We start from the raw sequence: 16066 nt of genomic DNA on the forward strand, positions 1-16066 counted from the left end.
TGATCTTTTTCACTGTATTATATCTTTTATAAGTATATAGAAGTATTTGACATAGAAATTAACACTTTGGTCCTAGTTATCACAGAAATTTTTCCACTTTATTCAATACCCTCAAAGATTTTTAGTGAATAGATTTTTCAATAATTAGATTGTAATATTTTCAAAATAAATTCCTTAGACCGTTTCCCATTTTTTTAGTCATCATAACAATTATTATTTGCTAAGAGTTTATTTTTTCCTATGCTGGCACCATGCTAAGTACAAAATGCTTAGGATATTTATCCTAGAAGTTATATGGCTTAGTTGATATATACATTAAAAAATTTAAATACACCTTCCAAGAAATTTGGAATACATTTTGTTGTTTTTATATTGATTTTTGGGTCTGGAATCTTTATTTCTTTTATCCAAATGATTATCCAGTTTTTAAAAATATTATTTATAAATGATTCACGTTTTTTTCAACTTCTTTAAATGCTATTTAGTCAGGAATTAAATTGCAATGCAAATATAAATACAGGAAGGGTTACTGTAAATATTTAACAATAAGTGTGGTATGTACATTGACCAATTGGAAAGACTGTTGTATGTGTGTATCAGCTAAAAGTCAGCCCTGCAAAATTCTGTGTCTATTAATTTATACCAAAGATGCATCTGTTCATTCTAGCATGAGTGCTACAATTTTATTTAATGTAGCTTCATGAAATACTTCACTATTTGAACTGGCCTACATCACCCCTATTATAATTCATTTCTCAGAATTTTCTCTGCCTATTTGACACTCTTTTTTTCCCCACAAATACATTGAAATAATGCAGCTAAATTACAAAATGATTTATTGTTGCATTGCATTAAAATTATTAATGAACTTGTTCTTACATAAAATATTTGTTGGCAGTCATATTGGTCACTTTTATTTTGATGAGAATAATCTTTTAACTATAAATTTAACCTTTCCCATAAAGAAACAAAATGTATCTCAATTGTCTTTCCCTTTATAGTTCACAGTAACGTTTCCTAGTTCCCTTAATATTGATGCTGAATATTTTGTTAAATTCATTTCTAAGAGTTTATTTACATGTTTTGCTATTGTAAATTTGTCTGTTTTGATAATATTTGAAATTATCCCTCCCAAGTGTATAAAAATGCTCTATATTTTGTAATCAATTTTGTAACTAGCCAGGTTCAGATTCTCCTATTGGAGAATCATTATCAATTAATAATCGTGTGTTTTCCAGAGAGAAATCTCTTCCAAAGGATGAAGTTTTCTAAATTATTTCATTATTTGCTTTCAATAAAGTTCTGTAATCTTGCACAAGCTATTTCAATAAGAACCTCTGTTCATCTGACACAAAACTTTGTGTCCTTAAATAAAGGCAGTATTTTAAGTCCTAAAGATGAACTATCTCAGTTTTCATCATTCTTTGAATAAAGTCATGTTCACACCAATCATCAACAGAACATATTATGAGGTAATGATTGTTCATTGCTTTTTATGAGTTTAGCATTTTGAAAGTTTTCAGTACTCTTGCATAATCATTAAAAACAAGAAAATCATCAGGTGTTAGCATTCATATATTCTCTACGTGTTTCCAATAGACTTATGCTAAATCAGTATTATAAAAGGTCATGTCTGTCCATTTTGTTAAAATTGTAACAGGGGATAAACTAATATTTGTCTCTGGCATGAATATCCTTATTATAAATTATTGTCCAAACAAATGTTTCTCAAGGATCTTGCCATTGAGTAAGCACAAAATACTGACAGCATCTTTTACTGATTGATACCATTCATTTAGCAAGCTTATAAAATATCACTATGAAGTGGCTTCAAAATTCCCATTTAACTTTGTATTTGATATTGATTTACTTTGTAGTATATGCTGAAGCATTTCTTCCCTGGTTAGTTTCTGAGTGTGTTTAGATGCCACATGAGGTTGAAGAGGTGAGAGTATTTATATTATGCCCCATTTTCAATAAATAAATACATAAATAGGAAAGAAAAAGTTTTATGTCCCGGCTTGAATATCTGTGAGTTAAATTTAATGTGATCCTGATATCAACAGATATATATATATATATATATATATATATATATATATATATATTTAATTTCCTGTGACCTGAGAGTTTATACAGTTGATGTGTTATACTTAAAGACTGGAAATTTAAATAAGTTTGGGAACCAAGTAAGAAACACTAATAAATGAGTTGGGCTTGGTGAATACTGTGAGAAACTAGAATACTTAGAGAAAAAGATATACGTTTAAATACCCTCATCATTAAAAAATTTGAAAAATTAAAGAATTTAATTGTTTACCCTCCAAATTAAGAATGAATCCAACTAAACCATGAATGAAAAATTAATAAAGTAAAAGCAGAAAATAAAAATTACTTAAACAGGTAAATAAATCCAAAAGCTAATTTGTTAAATAACCAATAACATATATTTTCTTCTTATAGGCCTAATAAAATATGTGAACAATAATAAATACCAGGAGAGATGAAAAGAATCATAAGCAATTCTTACAGCAATTCAATTGCAGCATTTTGAAAATTTAGACAAAATGGATGATTTCCTAGAAAAATGCAAATTTTCAAAATCGACTCAATTGAAAGTGGAAATCTTATTCTCCAAGTACTATAGAAGAGATTGGAAAGAAGATTAGAGATCAGCATTGATAAAGACACCAGAATCAGATGGCTCCACAGCTGAACATTATCTAGCTTTTAAAAACAAGATGTCAAGGATATTAAAAAAATTCCAGTTTTAAAAAAGTAGCCAAAATTTTCATGATGGTGTGAAAGACCTTAATTTTTAAATGTTAGCATTAATTCATGTTTTTGTAGTTATTAGGTGTTCAAAATAATTTTGCAGAATATATTGGCCACTGATTTAAAATGTTTTATCATTAGGATTAAAAGCTGTTTATTGGTTACTGAACTCGGTTTAGAAATTTTTGCCTGGCGCGGTGGCTCACACCTGTAATCCTACCACTCTGGGAGGCCGAGGAGGGAGGATCTCTTGAGCTCAAGAGTGAAACCAGCCTGAGCAAGAGTGAGACTCTGTCTCTACTAAACATAGAAAAAATTAGCTGGGCGTGATGGTACAAGCCTGTAGTCCTAGCTACTTGGGAAGCTGAGGCAGGAGGGTCCCTTGAGCCCAGGAGTTTGAGGTTGCTGTGAGCTAAGCTGATGCCATGGCACTCTAGCCCAGGCGACAGAGCGAGACTGTTTCAAAAAAAAAAAAAAAGAAAAGAAAAAGAAATTTTTGAAGTATGTTTTCTGTAAATTTATCTACGTAAGAAGATGTGTGTGTTTGGAGGGCTAGGGAGAGAAAGAAAGAGGAAAAAAGAGATAAGTAATTTTCTTTCTGGTTCTATTCTTATATTATGTACATTCTTTAGTTTACAGTGTCTACGAACAAGACAACATACCATAGATGAGCTCTTGTTTATCAAATTATTACATTAAGTCTATGGTGTTGCTAAATAATAAATGGAATACTTTTTGGACTGCCTTCCTTAGAAGTAAAGGAATAGTCTAACCACTTTCCTATTGTCTGACTCCAGTGGGAAAAACATGAGCTCTTTGTTTCCCAGCAAGGTGTATTTTGCCTTTGGGAGGATGAAGAGGCAAGATTGCCTGTGTTTCATTTTCCATACATGGTTTGAATTATCTGGGTTCTGTTCACTAACAGAACCACTTTGTGAGAGAGAATCACTTTGCAAATTAGCCTTTGACTAACCAAATGCCAAGTCAGAAATAATGAGAATTAAATCGTTCTGACTGAGTTTTTGCCTTTGATCTGCTTCATTAGCAGAGGGCTCTCCCCTGGTGGCCCTTTGACCTCCTAGTTTCACTGTGATCGGTTATATTTTGTCACTTCTGATTTATTCTAATGAAGACTTTGCTTGTTAAGGGCATTTTGGTGCCACTGACCCAGGAAAACTGATTTTAAATAAACCCCAACATTGCTAGTTCTTGAGAAGCTGGCATTAGAGGAGGAATGATTAAATATTCATTATTAAATAATTAGAATGCTTCCTAAAGTGAAGTTTATTTAGAGGGCAGAGACAAAATTGTGCCCTAAAATGAACTTTCCAGCTTAATCAATGAAATGGTATATTTCAGTCTTGGAAATTTCAATTCTGATTTTGGGAAAAAATAAATCCCTAGAGCATAATTTGCACAGAATAAAATTGTTTAAAGCAATAAGGCTTATTAATGTTTAGGTCACAGCAATATTTTTAAAGTTTGGCAATTTAAATACACTATGGTCCTTTTAGTCAATTTATTTAGGACTTGTTGGTTAAAGAAATTGTGCTTTAGAAGCCTCTATATTTAATCTACTGAGCAAAGCTTGTTTGTCAAACTCAAATTAACAACTTTAGTAAGAAAAAGATCACATACGCAAAGTTGAGAGCATGGGGGATTTTGTCCAGATTCAGTTTCATGTTATTGAAACTCATACTAAAAACTAACATTTTAAAAACAAGATAATGAAATGGTAAACTGTATCATACAAAAAATAATAAAATATTGAAAAATTGTTTTTTTAATAACTAATTTTAAGAAAAATACAAATCTGTGATACACATTTATTTAGAGTATACTTTATAAGACTTTACAAAAATGTCTAGAATTAATCTGACATAAATTTTCCAGAGCGGTCCAAGTTCAGTACCTACAAAATAATGAACAACAAATTCTCTGTCTTCCCCCCCGCCTTCCTGTTCTAATTTGTCATTACACAGTTTTGTGCTCAGAGAGAACTCACTTCCCTAAAACCCTCTAGCAATCAGCTTATGCCCTGCAGCATGAGATTTAATTATTCATATCAGTGTTAGGACACACATTAAATATATTAAGTCAGAATAAATCCTTGCACAATTTAGCCTAGAAAAATAAATGCTATGAAAGTGTGAGTAAAATTATTCCCAAAAGTGACTGAAATAAATCATATCTGAAGAGGCACCTGGAATCCATCAAACATAAAATAATCTCAGTACCATGTTGTTTTAAGAGATGTTGCTCAGTGAAAAATGAACAAGGCAGAATATTTAAAGGTTCATGGGCAGCAGCACAAAAAATATAATTCTAAAGAGGGTAGTATATTTTTCCTGATTGCAATATATATCATTTTATTATGGAAAAAACTATAATACCTTCAGGCATGTACGCATTGTTTTTCCATCAATGAAGATCAGGTTTAGCTTGCTATAATCCCTTTATTATTTTCCTTCATTGTATATGACACTCTTATCTCCTTGACCAATCAATAGAATGCATCCTTAAAAGCAGCAACAGTTTCTTGCTCCTCATACCACATACTAGCATTTCCTTGAATCCAAGGTCTACTTTATTTTTTTTAATTTTTTTCTATTTTTTATTTCAGCATATTATGGGGGTACAAATGCTTAGGTTACCTATATTGCCCTTGCCTCACCCGAGTCAGAGCTTCAAGCGCGTCCATCCGCCAGACAGTGCACGCCACACCCATTAGGTGTGTATATACCCATCACCTCCTCCCCACTCCCATCTGCCCGACATCCTATGAATGTTACTACTATATGTGCACTTAAGTGTTGATCAGTTAAAACCAATTTAATGGTGAGTACATGCGGTGCTTGTTTTTCCATTCTTGGGATACTTAACTTAGTAGAATGGGTTCCAGCTCTATCCAGGATAATGCAAGAGGTCTACTTTATTATCCTAAAAGCTCTTTCCAATTTGATCATATTGAATATTCTGATTTTGTACTTTTTTCCCTTCTATTCTTTCATTTTCTTTGATTGAATTAAGCCTTCCTAAATCCTGCACTTATTCTCATTTATCTGATTTTTTTCACTATGGAAGTTAAAGTGCTTTGAAGTTGCCCTGCTCCCAGCCTGAAGAATGTATAATAATTCACCAAATTAAAGGATATTTGTCACCATACCCAAATATTTACACATGCAACTTTAAAAGCAAATAATATGAACCCATACTTATATTCATAGTTTTGTTAAAATTTTAAAACTTTTAACATATGTAACAGTACCAAAAAAATCTATAATAGAAACCTATGTGCTCATAACCATTTTAGAGATATTGACATTTTTCCATGTTAATTTTATACTTTTTCCTTTTCATAAAAAAAATGAAAAAAAAAAACACATATAGCTATCACTTTCTCTTCTTTTCTCCCCTCTTCTCTACCCTTTCTCCAGAAGTCATTTTGCCTATAGTGATATGCCCAGAGGTAGACACACTGAGTTTCATTAGTCATGGATTGTGTCTGGGGAGGATATCCATTGCACTAATATGGTCATATGATCTCAACTTGATGTGCTCTAACCTGAAAGCTAAATTAGAAAGTTAACCACCACCTATACACCTTAAGTAAAACCATAGGAGAAAAGTAGACAAATATAAAAAATGTGGTTGATATTTGCAGCAGGTATTGAATAGAAGAAAGAAGAAAATACACAGTTTCTACAGTTTATAATTCTCTTTTTTTATGTTTTTTTTTTTTATTTCAGCATGTTATGGGGGGACAAATGATTAGGTTACGTATGATGCCCTTACCCTCCCTCCCCTCCAAGTCCGAGCTTCAAGTGTGTCCATTCCCCCGGAGGTGTGCATCGCACTCATTGTTTGTGCATATGCCCTTCCCCTCGTCCCCACTCCCCCTGCCCAACATCTAATACATGTTATTCTTATATGTGCACTTAGATGTTGGTCAGCTAATACCAGTTTGATGGTGAGTACATGTGGTGCTTGTTTTCCCATTCTTGGGATACCACGCTTAGTAGAATGTGTTCCAGCGCTTTCCAGGAGTATATAAGAGGTGCTATATCACCATTGTTTCTTAAAGCTGAATAGTACTCCATGGTATACATATACCATGGTTTATTAATCCACTCAGTCTATAATTCTCAACTAATCATAATGTCATAGGATTTCTACAGTCTATAATTCTCAACCGATCATAATATCATAGTTGGTGTTTAAAACATCCTTCTTTCATTAACCATTTCATGTTTTCTGGATCCCTAGACAATACTTTCATCATTAGAGTTTTGTTTTTACTGTTGTTGATATTTTCCGTTGTAGGGTGTGCCCAAAACTCTTTCTTAAAAGTTAAAAGTATTTAGTAATTTTTCTTGTATTAGTTTTTTTTATAACCTCCCATCAATATTTACCAGTGTATGTGAAAATACTGAGTTAGTGCAGAGAATCCCTTGAGTTCCAGACAGATGCCTTGTGCCTGCACCTCTGTTCCCTTGATAATCAGAATCAGTTCGCCTGTTTACTTCTTGTTTCAATTGCATGAAGGTGTAAAATTGTCAAGTCGCAATTTAAACCTGGAAGGTTTCTCTGCCCTATTGGGAGAATTTCTCCTTTGAATTCTAAAGTAGCATAACTCAAAGTTGGAAAAAGAGTGAGCAAAATTTGAGAAGAGATTATTTAGTGTAACAGTGGGATATATTTCTCCCACTTCTACCCCTCTGTTCCTTGGTATGCTGGGACATGAACAACATCATATATTGGTTACCAATGTATAATATCTATGTAATTTTGTACCATAAACTCACAAACAATTGTTTCTTCCTAGCTGGCAACATAACTAAGTTCTCAATAAAATAAAACATTACACTTACTTGTAAAGCCAGCTGCTTCTAGATATTGGGATTCATGGTAAAACCAGTGAATTTCATAGTCATATTGGTCACTTCCCTTATGTGAAAATGAGTTATTTGATCTATAAGCAATATTGTATGGTGTGTATAACAGTAAATGAGGCATTTGGTAACTCCAAAGAAGGTGACAACTTCAGAAATGTTATAGATAGGAAAGGTAAATCCACATCCAGATTACTATCTATTCCAGTGTGGAATTTTCTATCAACTCCATGATGGCATGTGACCAATATAATCAACCTGCCCTAGGTATTTGGCTGGTCCTTCTGTGTACAGGTGTATATCAAAAATTCAGTTTTGATTTCTGATGTTGGCATAACCATGGTAGTTTTCAAGAGTGCTGGCTATCAACTCATCAATGCCTTTATAAAAATTTTGTAGTCTGGTCTTTCAAGGGACATTATTAAGGAGCCAGAGTACATAGCGCGAGGTAAGTTTATTGTAACTTTACTATCACCCTAAGTGTTTATTTAATTTTTGTACTATATCAAGAAAGTTTAGGACACTCAATAGTATTTAATTTAGGGCACTGTTGAGTTTATTTTGGTCAATATATCAAGCAAAGGAATCAATGGTCATATTCTGAAAGTACCCAAATAAATCCAGAATACTCATTATTATAATCTATATTGATAAATATGGTCTATTTTATTTTCCTTCCTTTCCAGTTCATTACTCTTAAATTCATCTCCACATATGTTCTTCAGATTTTTGCTGATATAAATTGTCAAAACTTTGCAAGTATTTTGGTGTGTTAGCACCACCTCCTCAGTCAGATTTTGTATTCCCCCACCTAAGCCATGATAGATATGACACTGTGAGGTAAAAATGGAACAGAAAAGATAGTGATGTGTCATTATAAGGTAGCAACATCAAATGAGGTTATTACAATGTCTTTAAGCAAGACAGAAATAGTTTAATTAGACATATAATCATTAGAATGTGGCTTAGAACCATAGAAATGTACTGTGTCTCAGTTCTGGAGCTAGCCATCTGATATCAAATGTCAGCAGGAGTGGTTCCTTCCGAGGGTTGTGAGGCGAATCTTTTCTTGGACTTTCTCCTGGCTTCGGGTGGTTTGCTGGCAATCTTGGCATTCCTTGTAGATGGCATTCTACCTGTGACTTCATATAATATTCCCTCCATATGTGTCTAAGTCCAAATTTTTCAGTTTTGGGACACAACTCATATGGATTCGACCCTACTCTAATGACCTCATTTTAACTTGATTACCTTTGCCAAGACCTTCTCTCCAAGTAAGGTCACATTCTGAGGTACTAAAATTAGCACTCAAACTTATCTCCCTTGGGGGTACACAGTTCAATGAATAACACATGTCAACATAAATAAAGAAGAGTGAAAGGAACCTGGGAGTAAAATATAGTAGAAAATATATTTTAATATGTTGTTACAATGTGGACTTGCTCTTATTTTAAAAGAAATCACTAATAGAAAGAAATAGAGGTTTACAAATATGAAGTGAAATATTTTGTCTTTCTAGTATGTGATTTATAATTTTGATTTTGAGAAATTGGATATGGATATATTGAGGCAAGAATATTTTTTCAGTAATTTCATTATATTAAGACAATTATCAATAAAAGAGTACTTCCTATTTTTTGTCATGTCAAAGTGTGATGTAATATGTTGAAAAACATTTTTAAATAAATCTTTTCAAAAATTATGTCATAGTTTTAAATGGTATATATGATGCAGCTCTTAATAAAGTTTCTCATAAATTGCAAAAACAGACAATAATAAGTTAAAGAAGCAAAAATACTAAAAATAAAATAGAAACCCAGAGAAGTTCAACAATGTAATGAGAGGATGGCTGGTGAAAAAAAGAACAAAAGTAGTCAATATCAGAGGATATTAATATACAGAATATAATGTATAGAAACAATATCAGAATATAGACACTGAAGTAAATGGAAGTTTTCTTAAAAAACAAGTTTAATGTTTTTAGAAGCTTGCATAGACTCATACATATTAAACTTTATTCTTGTCAGAAACCAAGCATAAGCCTTAAAAATTACATTAGAGAAATACAATCACCATTCCACAATTCAAAGAAGATATTCTGAATTATAGAGTCTCTACTATGCTGTGATGCTTATAGCTTCACTCTGATTTGAGTATGTATCTAATATGAGGCTGCTATTGTTTCTAAAATTTCACAACTAAAAATCTTTGCTAAAATTTTTAAGAATGTTATTGTACAGGTTATGAAAAGGAAAAGGTCAGGGATAAGAAAAAAATAGCAGAACTGAAAATATGGAATTAATTTAATCCCAAATGAACACAGACCAACTTATTGTAACCTCAATTTTGTTGTGTTTCTTATTCCTTATCTCTAATACAATTTTAAGAGAAATTATAAGAGATGGCTAGCATAATGAATTTATTTTAAAGATATTTTAGACAAAACATATTGAATCAATTCACTTCTCTTTAAATAGAATTCAAGAAGTCTGCAGTTTAACAAGTCCCCCAGTGATTCTTATGCACACTAACATTTCAGAAATTCTAAAAGACTCTTTCCAGTCCTGTGACCTTTATCCAAAAGTCAGACATCTGTGTATAAGTTTCTGATCTCTTAACCTTGATCTTTGCAGTCCACCTTTCCCACAAAGTCTGCTTACATTTTGTGAATGACCTGCCCTGTCTTCCTCATGTTTATAAACATAACCTTGTCTCATTTGTCTGCATTATAGATTATGCTGTTTATGGACTATTATTAGCGTTTTTTCCCACTGTGACACTCAACTATTCCTGACCTTTGTAATTGTGCACTGACTTAACAGATTAATACGACATTACAGTATTCTGAAACAGAATGTGGTCTTCATATTGTGCTTGAAAATACTGATGATATTACATACGCCGGATAAATAAACAATAATTGATATTATTTTTATTTCAATTTTCTTCTCAATATCTGATATGATGAAATAATTTAGAGCTTTGAACCTAACTAGGTTATTCTATTGCAACTTAATTTTTATTTGACTCTGAAATAGGTTTAAAATTTGAATACTTTAACATAACCACAATACTAATATGTATAGTTTCTACTATGCATGATGTTCTATGGCTAATATTTTAGTTTTAAGAATTGAAAATTGTGATTATCAATAACTGTAAGAAATTATTTTTCTTTTTTCTCTTTCACTTGGTTTGTATCAAAAATATTAGCCACTTAATGTCTGTTGGGATTTAAATATCACATAATTTTAGATTGTCTTAGACTTCTAATACAACCCCAGACTTTTAAAAATTTGGACTATGTTTAAAAGATAGGCATGTACCCATCTATTAATCATTACAAATATTGTGAGTGTTCTAACTTCTTTTTTAAGTTTCTTCCATTATTTTGAAATGCTACTTCTTTTCTTAAATTTGAAATTTGTTAAATTGCACTTGTTCAAAAGGCAAAGCATTAGTGAATTTTCATTTCTAATACAATTATGCCATTGTTTAGGATGTAGCAATGAATTACATCACTGAAAGCCTTTCGCTTATTGATTTTTTACTGTCTTAATTGTGTGAATAATGTAAATATACCTCATCTTCTTTGACTCAAAGCAAGTGCTATATCCACTTTATATTAGTTTTGAAATCAAACTCCATTTAAATTGTATGTCAACATAAAAAAAGTTCTTGATTGAATCGGTAACAAATTAAAAGTGTAAAGTTGATCAGATTTATTCTCTCTTTTAGAAAACTGGCATCATGGTCCAATCTATTTCCTTGTCATTTAATATCCTTGCTTTCCTATAAGGCCAACAATTCAGATGAAACCCCTCTATTCCCAGTCTAGCCTGGTCCCTAATTCTTGGAAAATGAACTTACTTCCTTATCACTGATGTCAAACGTCCTACACCGTCATGCTCATCTTCATGTACTACCTACAGTTTCACAACATTGCATATATACAAGGCATGCATACCTTTTTATCCAGTACTGGAATCAAAATGGAATCAATTAGGTATGCACACACGCAGGTGTAATTGATTAGATTTTAAAATTTTCTCTTAGTATTTCACACTATTCTTCAGAATGTGTTGGTCGCATACTACCTTGCCCTTGCCATTGCTCAATGCTCCAGCATTTTATCTTTCAACTATAAAAATGTGTGGAATATATAGTGAAATTAAAGCTAATTTTTAGAGAGCAGGAATGCTCTCTAAAATTGTAGGAATGCTTAATAAATTCATGGGTGCATTTTTATTGTCTCTTTAAGTAAAGTAGTAAAGTAGTTGCAAATATATTTAACTTTGCATACTCTTCTGCATTATACATAATGCAAAAACGTTATAGATAACAAAAAATATTAATTCTCAAATCTGTTAAAATAGCTTATAAAAGTATGAATAATTGCTAAATTATCCTTAGATACTTTTTTGTTTTAATTTTAGCTGAGGGATTTTCTTTTCAATGATGTAATGGTAGGAAGTACAGAGAATTTATCAGGGTAGAAGCCTTCTAGGAGTAGAGCTCTTGAGGGAAACCTAGATTAAAAAGGAATAAGCAGTAGAAAAGCCTCTACAATCCTACTAGAAAGCTATGATTTAGTGAAATGAGGTTCCTGGAATTTAAAGATTAGATAAAAATAGAAGCCGCTTGTCAGCTCCTTTCAGCCACGGTTCTAACTGGGCAGATGGGCCACACACTCCAGCTGGGATGTTCTGTCCCCTCAGGACATATTTGCAACCTGCTACACATGGGCCTTTTTATGTGAAACAGCAGTTTAAATCATACTTCTGTGAAGACACACAAAATCAAATGTCCCCACGTATCAACGTATTTTTCTCGTGATAATGAAATTAACAACAGATGTTTGAAGTTAAATAATATTATTTTTTATTTGTTTAAGAGTTGGGATTTGTCATTTAGATACCTTTCCTTTTCCTTCAATTTACTACAAAATTTTTCGTATATACAAAAATATACAGAAATAATTTAATAAAGCTCTGTGAATCCAACACAAAAGTAAGAAATAAAGCATTGACAACATTAAGTCCCTCTTTACTTCTCCCAGTTGTAGTCCTTACTTGACCACCTCTTTGAACTAAAACTTTCTTTGTGTTTTTTGTTGAACATTCCCATTATATTCTTTGTACATTTGATATATATGAATATGCAGATAAACAATAAATAGTGCTTTTTGTATGTTACAAAATGCTATATTATTATAACATATTTTATTTATCCACATTGATTCCTGTAGTTTAGTGCATTTATTTCTTCTATAACTAATAGCACACTTACAAATATGCCACACGCATCACATGAAGGACAGTTTGCTTACAACGTTTTGTTATTGCAAATAGTACGGCTAGTGACATTCTTATACATCTCTCCAAGTGTGCATGTGCAGAAATTACTCTTGGATACGTACGCAAAAGTGTATTTGCTATCTCATTGGATATCTGCATATCCAAATATAGTTTATATTCACAAACGACTCTAGAAATGGGTAACTGATTTTCTCCAACAAAAATGTTACTCACTGTCTGGTGAAAATCATCAGCATTGATTCTAGTTTCTTTGTTGGTTCAGTTGATATATGTAAACCTTTTTTTTGTTGTTGTTACCATTGGAATCTTTGTCTCTATTCAAGTTGATTTTTAGCATTTTTATATTCTGAGTACTAATCTGTAATTAGTGACATTCATTGCAAATGTCTTTTTCCAATATGTGCTTGTCTGTTCACATTATTGATAGGTATTTTGGTTCACGTATTTTTTTTTTAATTTCAGCATATTGTGGGGGTAGAGATGTTTAGGTTACGTATGTTGCCCTTGCCCCCCCAAGTCCGAGCTTCAAGCCTGTCCATCCCCCCAGATGGTGCACATCGCACTCTTTGTGTATGCATATACCCGTCCCCTCCTTTCCCCTCCCCCTCTCCCCTACCCGACATCTAATACATGTTATTCTTATATGTGCACTTATGTGTTGATCAGTTAATACCAATTTGATGGTGAGTACATGTGGTGCTTGTTTTTCCATTCTTGGTATACTTCACTTAGTAGAATGTGTTCCAGCTCTTTCCAGGAGAATACAAGAGGTGCTATGTCACCATTGTTTCTTAAAGCTGAATAGTACTCCATGGTATACATATACCACATTTTATCACGTATTTTTAAATATGGTAACTGTATCAATATTTCTAAATGGTTTCATTCTCAGTATTTGTTTACTAAATTTTTTCTAACTCGTAGATCATATAGAAGTTTACATTATCTTTAAAATGCATAAAAGTTTGCTTTTTGTATTTGGATCTTTAAACTAAATGTAACTATTATTCTGTATTGTGTGAAGCAGAATTCTATTTTACTTTTGTCTATGTGGTTTTACAAAAGTCCAAGAACCATTTGTTGTATAATCTATCTTCTCCACTGACCTGCAGTGCCACATCTTTAAACGTGCATGTCTTATTCTATTTCTTATATTTCTGTTTTATCAGTGTAATTGTCTATCCCTGTCTATCCCTAGTCTTAAAAACTATAAGAAGTTTTAATACATAGTAAATTAAATCTCTCCATATTTTTTACTTCAAAATTTTCTTAACAATTTTTGATTGATACACCTCCAAATGTTTCAATGAAAAAAATAACATTTGATTGAAATAGAGTTAGATTTAAGGAGAATTAAAATGCACAATATATTGATTCCCTGTCAGTTGACCATACATATATGTATTTTATTTTCATCTATTCTCAAGTGTCTTTCAGTACAGTTTATCATGCTTTCTATAAGAATATTTCCACAATGACATATATAATTTGCTAAATTTATTGCCATATATTGTATTGATATTACAATGGTATTATGTTTTCAGTTATATTGCTTATATATAAGCATGTTATTTATTTTTATATATTGATAAAATTGATTTCAGAATTATCTTACTAATTATGAGAATTATTAGAAAAAGAAATATATATATTTTAAAATCTCAGAGCCCAGAAAACCTCTATACAAAGGCAGAATAAAAAGAAACATTTTTATTATTGATATGCATTAAACCACAATTTGGTGCACATCATAGGCAATCCACTAAGAGATTGCAAAGGCAAAAAGAAATTTCATCTTTTTCTATAGCCAAGAAGATACAGCCCATTCCCTGCATGTTTCCAGAAAAACAATAACTAGTTCTCACGTAAAAGGACTTGACAGCACCATTTGTCACATAGCTCATCCATAATTCACCTGGTAATGGGGTGAGGATCTGTGTTAGCTAATTTGCTTTATCCAAAGGGAAAGTTAACTTCTCCTTATATCTTTATGACAAAAAGTAGTTTTGCAATTGTAGTTGAAGTTAGGCTCCTACCCTCCCAGGGAAACTGGTATATAGGAACACCCTCCTCCTCGAAGATAGCATTTCAAAGAGATGTTGCCCAGGTCCTTGAGAAAGACATTCCTAGGTCTTAAAGCTGGCAAAGGCTCATTTAGCTTTTAAAAAGATTTATATACATTTCAAAGAGACAGAAAAAGACCTTGTAATTGCAAGTTTTCTAAAGAAAATGTGCTAAGAAAAAGGAATAATAGGAAGTTTGTTCCCTTATTTTCAACAGGGAAAATCAAACCTATTATTTTAAAATTTTACTTGCTCTTACATTTCCAGTTTATTTCTACTGTCTATATTGACAAATGTATACTTTCTCAAATAATGGTAGTCTTATTCTTTTTTGTTTACTGTTTTTATACCATTTACTTATTTTTCTTTTCTCATTGTAATATTTAGAACTACCATTAAATTATTTATTGGAAATAGGGACTGTCAATATCATGGGTAGATTCTTAATTTTAAGAGGAAAGCATCTGCTATTTCATCATGAGGTGAAATGTTTTTTGCAGGATATACTCATTAGTTTACAAATGTTTTCGATACAGTATTACTAGTTTGTTAATTACTTATATTTTTATAATGAGCAGACGTTTACTTATGCGTATTATTTGGCATATATTAATATGAACAATTTCTTTTTTACATAGTGAATATTACTAAATTTTCTAATATAACTGCATCCTGAATCCTTACAATTAACCTAATATAAGCTTGATGTAGATGTGTGTGCATCTGTGTACTCAAATGTATATACCAATGAGTTGATTTAACTAAATGTTTTAGCAATTTTTGTATCTATTTAATAGTAAAGTTGATCCATAATATTTCCTGTTGAGTTTTAGTATTAAATTAATACTAGATACTAGATTCATCAAATAAGATGAGGAATCTTCTTGGCTTCTCATTTTATTGTCTGGAAAAATTTGCCTAGGACAAGAATTATTTTTTCAGTGTTTTAATGAATTTTCCTGTAAAATCCTCTGGGTCCATGTTAGTGTTTATTGAGTTTGGAGTAGAGTTTAAACTA

The 16066-nt window shown here is 31.8% G+C and overlaps 1 protein-coding gene across 3 annotated transcripts in view; it reads left to right on the top strand.

The window, feature by feature from the left end:
* FSTL5 (follistatin-like 5) overlaps nucleotides 1-16066 on the top strand; it is a 920996-nt gene that overhangs the window by 132340 nt on the left and 772590 nt on the right. The window lies entirely within an intron of this gene.

The sequence above is a fragment of the Propithecus coquereli genome, unplaced genomic scaffold (genome assembly GCF_000956105.1).
Source record: "Propithecus coquereli isolate 6110/MARCELLA unplaced genomic scaffold, Pcoq_1.0 Scaffold332, whole genome shotgun sequence".
Lineage (NCBI taxonomy): Eukaryota > Metazoa > Chordata > Mammalia > Primates > Indriidae > Propithecus > Propithecus coquereli.